This window comes from Notothenia rossii (assembly GCF_949606895.1).
Source record: "Notothenia rossii genome assembly, chromosome: 10".
Classification (NCBI taxonomy): domain Eukaryota; kingdom Metazoa; phylum Chordata; class Actinopteri; order Perciformes; family Nototheniidae; genus Notothenia; species Notothenia rossii.
In genome coordinates this window covers 5,597,805-5,609,984 of record NC_136908.1, presented here as the reverse complement: position 1 = coordinate 5,609,984, position 12,180 = coordinate 5,597,805, and the positions used below count along the sequence as shown (strand labels likewise).

At 39.2% G+C, this 12,180-nt stretch overlaps 1 long non-coding RNA gene across 1 annotated transcript; it reads right to left on the bottom strand.

Moving 5' to 3' along the window:
* Nucleotides 1-8,370: 8,370 nt before the first annotated feature.
* On the bottom strand, nucleotides 8,371-10,895 carry LOC307023178. Its single transcript, XR_013803617.1, has 2 exons — nucleotides 10,453-10,895; nucleotides 8,371-8,557 (listed from the first exon to the last, which is right to left on the bottom strand). It is a non-coding gene; the product is annotated as an uncharacterized lncRNA (long non-coding RNA).
* Nucleotides 10,896-12,180: the final 1,285 nt, after the last annotated feature.

Genomic DNA, 12,180 nt, shown 5'->3' with positions numbered 1-12,180 from the left:
TCTAAACATGCCATTGTTAAATACAAATAAAGTAGACATTTCTGTTGAGATAGTAGACAGTATCCAAACAATTTATTGAACGATAGCAATCACAGTATCATACAAGACTCATATAATATTATTTATCTGATTATCTGTGTGTCCATTTTTCTGAAAACGACACAAAGAGGTCTTTGAATGCAGCAATTTGGCCTGAAACGCCTCCATTGGACTCCTTTGTTTACTCCGGGAACACAGTGACATCATTATGTAAAACTTGCGCTCCTATTGGCTAGTGCTCCAACACATTGTTCGTGATAGGCTAAGGGTCGGGACATCTCTAAGCTGGTTGACTAATCACAACAGAGCCGACCAGCTAACCAATCAGAGCAGACTGGGCTCTGGTTTCAGACAGAGGGTGAAAAGAGGTGCTTTTTGAACATTAAAGCATGGAGACATGTCACAGTAGAGACACTAAATACTGATATAAACCAGAGCATCAGCAGGAGAGGTACTTTGCAATATGAAGTTCTCTTATAGCTTCTTCAAAGACACAAATATATATTTGTTTACGAGTTGTCTTTACTCTTCTCAGTGAAGTGTCTTGCTTTATGTAAATCTGTATGTCTTGTCTGTATATGTGGCTGTGTGATTGTCTTGGCTGAACCCCCACAGAGATTGACTGTTTCCCTCAGAATAAATACTCATTCTGAATTATGCAAAAGGCTCTGAGTATATGCATAAAAGATAATATGCTAAATGACAAATATGAAAGAAAATTGTTGCATGTAAGTGATTTGAATTATAGCACAATGCAATAGCAGACTTCCCCTCATAATTTAAGTGTTGGAGTGATAATTGTGTGTGTGTGTGTGTGTGTGTGTGTGTGTGTGTGTGTGTGTGTGTGTGTGTGTGTGTGTGTGTGTGTGTGTGTGTGTGTGTGTGTGTGTGTGTGTGTGTGTGTGTGTGTGTGCGTGTGTGTGTGTGTGTCTTTTTCATTGTGTTGTGTTTTTCAATATGAATTCCCTAAATGTAATTAGCTCAATTACTAACTGTTCCCTTATTAACAGAGCACTGCACATTTTAAGATTATAATTCAGTCTTTTGTTAATTCTGCCTTTCTGAACATTGCACTCTCTTTTCCCTCTGCTTTCACAACACTGTCGTCACCTCAATGACTCGAAGCTCTCGAGAACAGAGAACAGCGATCCCCTCCTAATGCAGAAAGGTCATTTTCGATGATTCCTAATTTGTTCTTTTTTTTTTTTATTCTTGAATCACAGTTGCAGTGGATGAATGGAAAACTGTAAGGATTACCTTAGTTGTCACTGTACTAAAAAGCATGGTTACATTTTTTAACACTCCTCGATCAATACTTAATTTGAAAAATGGACTTTCTTTATTAATTCATGCTGATTAAAACAAGGTAAATCACATTTGCTGCTTTCACATATTAAAGTAGATACAAGCGGCCGAGATGGGCTTTTTCCGCAGGGTGGCTGGCGTCTCCCTTAGGGATAAGGTGAGAAGTTCAGTCATCCGGGAGGGACTCATAGTTTAACCGCTCCCCTTTCGCGTCGAAAGGAACCAGTTGAGGTGGTTCGGGCACCTAGTAAGGATGCCACCTGGGCGCCTCCCTAGGGAGGTGTTCCAGGCACGTCCAGCTGGGAAGAGACCAAGGGGTAGACCTAGGACCAGGTGGAGGGAGTATATCTCTTCGCTGGCCTGGGAGCGCCTTGGGACCCCCCAGTCAGAGCTGGTTGATGTGGCCAGGGAAAGGAACGTTTGGGGCTCTCTGCTGGAACTGCTACCTCCGAGACCCGACCACGGATAAGTGGGAGAAGATGGATGGATGGACATATTAAAGCAGAGCAGTATGTTTTCCACAGCAGTCTTTCCCATTCTCACAGATGTTCATATTGGCATCAATGTAATTCTTTTTTTAAATACATCAATGTAATATCATTCTTATGTGGTTGAAGGTGGTAGGCTATTCAATGTGAGCTCTCACCAACCCTACAATCACTGCTTGAGCAGCATCGAGCGAAGTGTTCTGGGCGCTCATGAATATGTGCAGCAGGCAAAGGTCAACATCCCAAAATGCAAAAAGTTCAAAAAGACTGGCAAACGGGTGAGATTGAAAATGCATATTCAACTAACTGACTTATTATTTCCTTTCTCTCTTTCTGCTTCCCCTTCTCTATACTTCTCAATCTCACCCACTATTCCTCCCTCCCCTCCTCTCCATCTGTATCCATTCCTCTTCCTACTCCTGCCTCCTCATCTGGCTCCCTCTTTCTTCTTCCTATCTGCATGTCTTCCACACCTCCTCTCTTTAACTAACCTCTCTTAGGGGGAAATGATAGACCGCATAGAGTACAATGTGGAACACTTAGTAGACTATGTGGAGAGGGCAGTAGCCTATATCAGACACTAAGAAGGTAGTTAAATACCAGAGTAACGCCTGGAGAGTGAGTCTCATATAGTTATAGTTACAGTTTCCAAGGTGTAACCTATATCTAAAAACAAACAAAATTACACAACTGAAAAACCACTTGCTGCTTAGAGTTTGTGAAATCTGATAAGCAGCAGGATGAGCTAAATAAATAGCTTAAAGAAGGGATGCCGTTTTTGAATGTCCAACATGAACCTCCTTGCCATGTGTTTTGCTCTTAATACATAAAAAAACAAACTAAAAACACATTATTCTTTTTTTCACTTTGGCTTTGCAAGGATATTACATTTATTCTAGTGTGTTTAAGAGGTGCAGATAAGTGGATATTGTGAAGCTTGGACAGAGGCAGGGTAGCTGTTGATCACAGAGTGAAGATGAAGGGATATCGAGCTCCTCTCAATGTGCTGTAGGGACAGCAGACAAAAACGACTTTGAACGACTTGGCCACTTTTCATAAAAAGGGTTATTTACTCCTGACTTCATTTCAACAACCTGCACCACAGTGGAACAACTCTGCCATCTCTGGTTTATCTCTACAACAGCGCTCATAAGTAGAGGCATTTCATACATAGCATGAACCTTATTTACAAAAGGGTCATCTAATAATGACATCCCCACTCATAGTTAACGACTAGTATTTTCTTTCTTTGCCTACTATATATATATAGGCAAAGAGTAGTATATTTTGTGTTATACAGGCAAAAAGATGGGCCCACTAATCTGCAGTGTTTTCAGAGCCACGTTATCTGTATTGATTTGTATTTGACCCTCTCTCTCTGATGTCCTCTACCTCCCTTAAACAGCTCTGCATGGTTTAGTTCACTGTAAAGTAGAGTTTATTTTCTATTGCAAAGGGGAAGGACGACGTGTTCAATATTTTAATTGTAGAATAGTCACACTGCCAAGTATCTCTTATGAAAGTAATGTTAACTTCACTCATCTGGCCTAACCAGTTTTGTTACCACATGCTCTATTTTTGTGTGTGAGTGCGTGCATTGGAAAGAGGACATGTTCATTCGTAGTTTCATGTTGGAAAGTAGTGTGAGTTGTGGGAGCAGGAGCGTTTGATATTAACCACCTGTGTCTTTGGTTTGTATCAGTGTAAACAGATTCTCTAACACTGCCAGTATGTTCAAATAAACTGTTCAAAGTCTAGTCTGATTTGGATTGGTAATTATGTTCTGTAAGTGACAAACCCTTGTTGTTTTATGTCTTTTTATAAAGCACAAGCTTAATCCTTCTGTCAAGCTACTTTATTTTTATGAGTGAACATGGTGCGTCAGTGAAAGGATGAACTTAAAGTAGCCCTGTTAAAGACTCTCATGACAAGCACAGACATGTTGCCTACTCAACTTGTTGCCTTTCTGTGGTATTGTAATGACATTGTTTTGTTTAATATGAGTTTCTTTTTCATTTTCAATTAAAGTTTGTCTGAAAAATCCCATACAGAGTTTGTGCATTGATTTTACAAAGACATGATGTTCAGGTATTTAAAATGGAAATTATTGTATTGTATTGTAAAACCGTTTCATAACTGTGGCATTTCTGAAAAGTCATAAGTCGCGGTTTCATATTTATGAAATGTTTCATAGCTTACATCATGTGAGCTGTTGTGTTTATCTTGTTTAAACTATAATGTGTGGAAGTTTGGTGGGCCTGTAAGTGTAGATTAAATAATCATCATGATCAGAATCAATGTTGTCACATGTTATTCATCTGGTTTCTCATTTTAGCCAAACCCAAACACAGCCTGCAGGTTTTATAATTCTGAGGTTTTTTACTGGATGTTGCCTTTAGGGAGGGAGGCTCTTGTGGTGTCTGTTTAAAGGGATGGTGTGAAACCATCTGTGGTATGCGTTGATGTTAAACAGCCAGGTCCATCTACAACTGGTGAGGAAACATTGATTAATGCTATAAACACTCGAAAACTCACAGAGATAATAAAGGAAACTAAAACATAGAAAGTCCTGTACCTTTGTGTGTGTTTCTTTCAGCAAACAGAAATCTTGGTCCCCATTTAAAAAAGAATGTAACTTTTTTTTGAATTTTTTTCGTTGCAATTTTTTGGGAATTATTTCTTTTTTCAAGTTTCACATTTTATTGTATAATTATTATTTAAATAAGTAAAAATCGTGGCTGTGCGTGTCATATCAAATCAAGTTTTATTTATATAGAACATTTATAAACGATTTTTGGTCGAGCCAAAGTGCTGTAGGCCTATACATAAAAAATAGCCTACGGTAGAGACACTTTACAGCTAATACAACAGCACAGTTTGTTCAGAATATCAGTGTGAGAAAAGCGACAGCCTCTATCCTTAGACCCTCACATCGTACAAGGATAAACTTCTGGAGAAAACCCACAGTAGAACCGCCAATGGGTACATTTTAGCCGCAGCTGTTTTTTGATTGTATGTAACTTCTTTTCAATAACATATTAAAGTCTCCCAGTCCGTGACTTTTCCTGAAAGTGTGTTATGTAGCACCCTCTGTTTTTAATAATTGTCAATATGAAATCAGATTGAAAAAATCGCCAAAAAAATGCCATTTATACCTATAGAGAGGCGAAGTCCCGCCCATCTACTTCCGACCCATGGGACCCCGGAAGCGGAAAATTATACATTGACGTCAATGGAGAGAGAAAAGTCATCTTTCGATCCCGTTTGAATTGTGCCACGAATGACACATATGATGTTTGTCAAATTAAAAGAACATTTTACAAGTCAAAAAAATAAAAATATGTCGTAAAACTGTGAAGTTACAATTATTTTTGTGTGAAACCGCTCAATGAACTACAGGTCTCTGGTCTCGCACAATACGCGTCACCATCACAAAGATGGCTGTCACGTTAGTAAATTTCACCTGTTTCTTTCAGAATGAGGCGAAAAAGTATAAAAAGAGGTGAAAATCACTACAAGTCTGGGCATGTTGAGAGCTGTACATACACGAAAGGGAGCGGTTCTGTAAGAGCCAGCATGCGGGACCGGCTTTACAAGGTTTCAGTGAGTAATATGAGTGCAATGTCTAAGGTTAATGTCAGCTAGCTAACAAGGTACACTAACGTGTTTTGTTTTAGCAACTAGTTTTCTCCTTAAGAACTTTGTGGTGTCTGTGTATGCTGTGGATAACATTAGTGTTCACAAGAACAAGATACACTCCCGTGTTTTGTTTTAGTTGCTCTTCAGATTGAAGCGGCCAGTTCTATATCGACTATATGTGTGATCTCCTTTTTACATCTCGTTGTGTCATTTGAGTTTATTTGCTGTGTGTAGATTCAAGGATTTTGGTTATCTTGTCCATGGATGCAAACTTGTCACCTTTCGGCGAAATTCTCCGTTTTGAATCCAAAATAGGTCGTTTTTATGATTCCTGTAGATCTGCAATAAAAAAATGTTTGGGGTATGGGAGGGGGTCTGGGACCCGGATTAATGTGCGGCCGCGAGCTTTTTTTTATATATTATAATGAAGCGCGAGCTGTGTGCTCGAGTCTTCCTGCCTGTCGGCTCTGCTCATGATGTATAATAAGCCTCTGCGGCTCGGCGATGATGGTCTAGCTTCAGCAGCTACATTACCTACGGTGCGTTCGTTAATATTAACTGTGCGTCCGGAGTCACTGTGGCACAGACTGGACCGCTGGTGAACAGCTGTTAGAATGGGCCGTTCAGGTGTTCAGAGTAGAGCTCCCTGTCGGAGCGGCAGAGCGTGATATGCACTGAAAAGTTTTTTTTCCCCGTCGCAATATTATCGTTGAGCTAGCTAACTAGCATACATTGTCACTATCTGCTAACGTTAGCTTTAGCCTTCGTTTTCTAATCGTTTTTTTCATAGGCTATAAACAGAGGTGGTATAAGTATATATCTTGTAATTGATTAAAAGTAGAAGTACTCAGTTCTTGTACTTGAGTAAAAGTAGAAGTACCAGAGTGTAGGAATACTCTGTTACAGTAAAAGTTATTATTTGATCCCGTTTGAATTGTGCCACGAATGACACATATGATGTTTGTCAATCTTAAACAATCATTTCCGTGCAAAAAAGTCACAGTTTGTCGTAAAACTGCTGAAATATAAGACTATGAATAATACGCAACTAGAAAGAATACAAATCCCAAATGCATTCTGGGTCGCGTAAGTGATGTCATAGGCGATAATGCTCCAAGACTGGTTGTGACTCGCAAAGCAAAGAGGAAGAAGAAGACTGATTTATTCCCTCCAATAAATATAAGAGATTGCTCCAATAAATTCACTTTTACAAGATGCCTGTGTGCTTTGTACGAGGTTGTAATCACAAAAGAGATCATACCACTTGCTCGTTCTATCGCTTCCCGTCTGATGAAAGGACCAGGAGTCGTTGGACCAAACATATCAGGTAATATACATGTTTTGCATGGAACATAGTCAAGTTAGCTACCTAGCTAGTAGCGAGCATGTTAGTTAGCATTATATTACATTACTTAGCCTTGTCATTTGTATTAGCCTAAACACGAAGTAAACCGAAATGTTAAACAGTAAGAGTAGTCATGATGGTAAGTATTTTGTGAAACATTTGAAGAGTAGCCTATCGCCCCCTCCACCAGGTGCTAAGGGGGCGGGAGGTAGGCTAACACCACATTAGTATCAGCGATCTTTTCTACTTAATGCTATCTGCACAAATGGTTAACATTGACCATTAAAAGATCAGGCAGTTCAGGGAGAGTCGAAGGAAGGAAGGCAGGCAACTTTGCATGACATTCTTCTGGACGTGTTTCATTGTGATGATAGTGAGAGTGAGTCAATCTGTTTGTTGGAAAGACAGTAGTTGAGTGATTACTGAGAGAAAATTATTAAAAGAGATAATTATTCAGTGTTGTTACTTTAAAGTGTTGTTACTGACCTTTTTCTCTTTTATTTTCTTTACCTCACCTGTAACTGCTAAGACCCTGAGGAACAAGCACACTGGACTGACCTGCTCTGGCAACCTGATTTCCACTGTACGTAATAGTATTTGGTTATGGTATATTATTTATATACATCAAAGGCACAATGCACCCCCCAGAGACACACATGTATTGAGTGTGATATTTTGCATTGGTCATGTGAAATCATCTTTACATACTAGAAAACTGTAGGAGCGGCAACTTGTTTTGAAATTGAATTTTTAATATCCGATAATAAAGTTGATCTGTTTTCTTTATTCTTCTCTCTCCCCAGCTCCATCCATCATCATTCTCTGTTCCTGCAGGTCCTGCTTGCTAATCAATGCTCATATGTTTTTACACAATTACAAATAAAGTCAATGTATTGTATGACATGAAGTTGTGCTTCATTCTGAGTCAATAATAAATTCATTCTGCCTTCAGCTGCAAAATTATTGTGGACTGCACTGACATCCATGTAGCTGCCCCCCAGTAAGATGAACCAAGCAAAGTTGACATACTCAACATACAGCTGTACTCTTAAGTTTACATGAAGAATTTGTGAAATATTGGTAATAACAGGTTTAAATGATTATTAGTAATTAATTATATAATTTTCTCATCGTAGATGAGCAGACAGGGAGCAGATGAGAAAAGCAGAATATGCAGCTGCCATTTTCCTCATGGAAAAGAGAAAGGGCCAAGTGTATTTGAGTGGACAAAAGAGAAATCCCAAATACGAAAAATAAAATTATACAATTTACAGATATGTATACAAATAAATATATATCCTATATACACTATCATGTATAATGATGGTGTATGATGTAGAAGGAAGTGTGGTAGATAACAAGTAAATAGAGTTACATACAGATCCATGTTACAGCAAAAGATGGAATAACTAAGAAGCACGCAGTATAATAATAATTACACGCAACAATTAAATCACTGCTCAGCATCTCCACCACAATCCCAATCTGCTGTGTCCTGTTTTCCTCCCCTCTGCATAACACCCCATCACACATACGAAACACAACGCAGAGTCCGAGGGTGTTAAGAGTATGTTTATTTAAATGTCCTCCTCTCTACTGGCCAACACAGGGAGCATATGCTGGGTGTAGAATTGTTCCAGGAGGAGGAGATTTCCATGCCATGCAGGGTCTTTGGGGATGGGGAGGATGATCGCCTCCATCGTGGTCCACAGCAGCAGAGACTCCGGTCTGTGATGTGCAGCTGTTATATAATATACAATACATTTTTTTGAAAAACATTTGATCAAAAAATAAGGATTTGGTCAGGATCTAGAGTCAGTGTGTAGTTTATTAATTAATCAATGCTCTCTACATTAGGAAAACACATACCAGTGTACCAGAGGGAGTCACACACAGCTGTGCCTAGATAACCAAACAAATTGACAACAGGGATGCAAACTCATCAGGTATGAAAAAGGTGACAAGGATCCGAGCCCCCTGACCCCACAGAATATCGGCTTTAAAATTAGGAATAACAGGATTTTAGCAGTCAGAACAACTAAAGCAGCAGTGTTAATATTAACAGAAACGCCATAGAGTCACATCTAATAGAAATATATAAAAAGCATTTATTTTAATTGTGTAGCAGTCAGTTTATAATTTTGGCAGCACTGTTGAGCATTTTGAAAATGTATTTTCATGCCTCTGTGCAAGGCTTAGTCTTTCTATCTTTATAGCCACTGGTGTAAAGTAACCAAGTTCATAAACTCAACAAGTACTATACTTGGGCACAATTTTGAGATACGTGTACTTTACTTAAGTATTTCAATGTTTTGCTACTTTGTACTTCTACTCCACTACAGTTCAGAGGTAAATGGTGTACTTTTACTCCACTACATGTATGTAATACCTTTAGTTACTTTACAGATGTGGATGAATGATGTGAAATATAATCAAGTGTTAAATCAGACTTTAGTTCCACCTGGAGTAAATCCAAAAGCTACCCTGCCTGCAGTATACAAAGTCATTCAAACTAGCTGCACCTTTACCAGCTTTGATAACACTTTAATGATCAGTCATTATAAAACATATCATATTATTCTGAAATGGACCAATCTGCAAAATGACTACTTTTACTGTCGCTACTTTCACTATATTTTGATAATAATAATGTTCTACTTTTACTTGAGGAACATTTGGAATGCAGGACTTTTACTGTAACAGAGTATTCCTACACTCTGGTACTTCTACTTTTACTCAAGTACAAGAACTGAGTACTTCTACTTTTAATCAATTACAAGATATATACTTATACCACCTCTGTTTATAGCCTATGAAAAAAACGATTAGAAAACGAAGGCTAAAGCTAACGTTAGCAGATAGTGACAATGTATGCTAGTTAGCTAGCTCAACGATAATATTGCGACGGGGAAAACAAACTTTTCAGTGCATATCACGCTCTGCCGCTCCGACAGGGAGCTCTACTCTGAACACCTGAACGGCCCGTTCTAACAGCTGTTCACCAGCGGTCCAGTCTGTGCCACAGTGACTCCGGACGCACAGTTAATATTAACGAACGCACCGTAGGTAATGTAGCTGCTGAAGCTAGACCATCATCGCCGAGCCGCAGAGGCTTATTATACATCATGAGCAGAGCCGACAGACAGGAAGACTCGAGCACACAGCTCGCGCTTCATTATAATATATAAAAAAAAGCTCGCGGCCGCACATTAATCCGGGTCCCAGACCCCCTCCCATACCCCAAACATTTTTTTATTGCAGATCTACAGGAATCATAAAAACGACCTATTTTGGATTCAAAACGGAGAATTTCGCCGAAAGGTGACAAGTTTGCATCCCTGGACAAGATAACCAAAATCCTTGAATCTACACACAGCAAATAAACTCAAATGACACAACGAGATGTAAAAAGGAGATCACACATATAGTCGATATAGAACTGGCCGCTTCAATCTGAAGAGCAACTAAAACAAAACACGGGAGTGTATCTTGTTCTTGTGAACACTAATGTTATCCACAGCATACACAGACACCACAAAGTTCTTAAGGAGAAAACTAGTTGCTAAAACAAAACACGTTAGTGTACCTTGTTAGCTAGCTGACATTAACCTTAGACATTGCACTCATATTACTCACTGAAACCTTGTAAAGCCGGTCCCGCATGCTGGCTCTTACAGAACCGCTCCCTTTCGTGTATGTACAGCTCTCAACATGCCCAGACTTGTAGTGATTTTCACCTCTTTTTATACTTTTTCGCCTCATTCTGAAAGAAACAGGTGAAATTTACTAACGTGACAGCCATCTTTGTGATGGTGACGCGTATTGTGCGAGACCAGAGACCTGTAGTTCACTGAGCGGTTTCACACAAAAAAAATTGTAACTTCACAGTTTTACGACATATTTTTATTTTTTTGACTTGCAAAATGTTCTTTTAATTTGACAAACATCATATGTGTCATTCGTGGCACAATTCAAACGGGATCGAAAGATGACTTTTCTCTCTCCATTGACGTCAATGTATAATTTTCCGCTTCCGGGGTCCCATGGGTCGGAAGTAGATGGGCGGGACTTCGCCTCTCTATATCCGCCAGCGGGTAATATTTACCTCATAGAAAATGCAGCGTAAAACATGACGTGTTGCCATAGCAACGCCTTTTGTCTACTGCGTTTCCTTATAGATAGAGAGATAGATTGAGAGGGATAGATAGATAGATATATTGATAGATGGATAGAGAGAGAAATAGACAGATAGTTATAGATAGTGTAACATATTGGAGAATACAAGACGTTGGATGACTGAGCTCACGTTGAGGACGTAATGCATGTGTGCAGGTTACGTGCCAGTTGAATAAAGATGGACACTCGGAATGAGAGAAGTAGTCCGCGTCGTCTGTTTATGTAGACAATTATATGTCCATAGAACAGAACATTACAGATAGAGCGATAGGTAGTTATAGATAGAGAGATAAAGAGATTTGTACCTAAACAAAACACAAGTCTAACACCAAGCGTTTAAATCAGCACTCTTAGTGATATTTTATACTTCATGCTATCTGCACAAACTATAGCATATGAAAAGCTGAGAGTCCACAGATTCTATTGGTATACGTTTCATCCCTGTGCGATCCAAACTCACTGTTCTGTATGATAAATAAAAAAACATTGTACCTTGAAAATCAATAGCGGGTACATTTTACCCGTTGGCGGTTTTAGGTATACAGCGACCTCTGGCGGTTCTAGTGTTAAAGGGAAAAAATGGGAGAAACCTCAGGGAGAGCAACAGAGGAGGGATCCCTCTCCCAGGACGGACAGACCTGCAATAGATGCCGTGTGTAAATAGAAGAGACAATACATTTTACAGCGTAGGCATACCAAATGTTAGGAAATGCATGTGTCTGTAATAAGAAGATGAATCTACGAAGGTGTCAACTACAATCCTGTGGGAGCCTTCAGGGAAGCAGCATGACGAGACCCGGGAAGGACCGCAGAGACAAGCCACGTGTCGCTGTGTTCCTGCCTAATGCTCACCTTATTACTTCTTTGATGGCACCCAGAGGGTTGTTCACATCCACCTGGATTCACGATGCATTTTCCAATATTCGGACTATCTATATTATACATTAAGCATACAGACAGACCACTTTGTAATTATGGTGCTGTTTCCCTGTTTTGATTTTAGTCTCAAAATTATCCAACTAACTGAATAAGAAGCAAAACGATATGAACACAAGAGTTCTTAAAAAAAGACTGAAAAACTAATAAGGACTTCAAATGTGGTGATCCAGATAAAATATCAATTCTGTTTAAATTGACATGTTATATCAGAATTAAATGGGTTGAGTTTGTATGAAGAATAAGTAGATT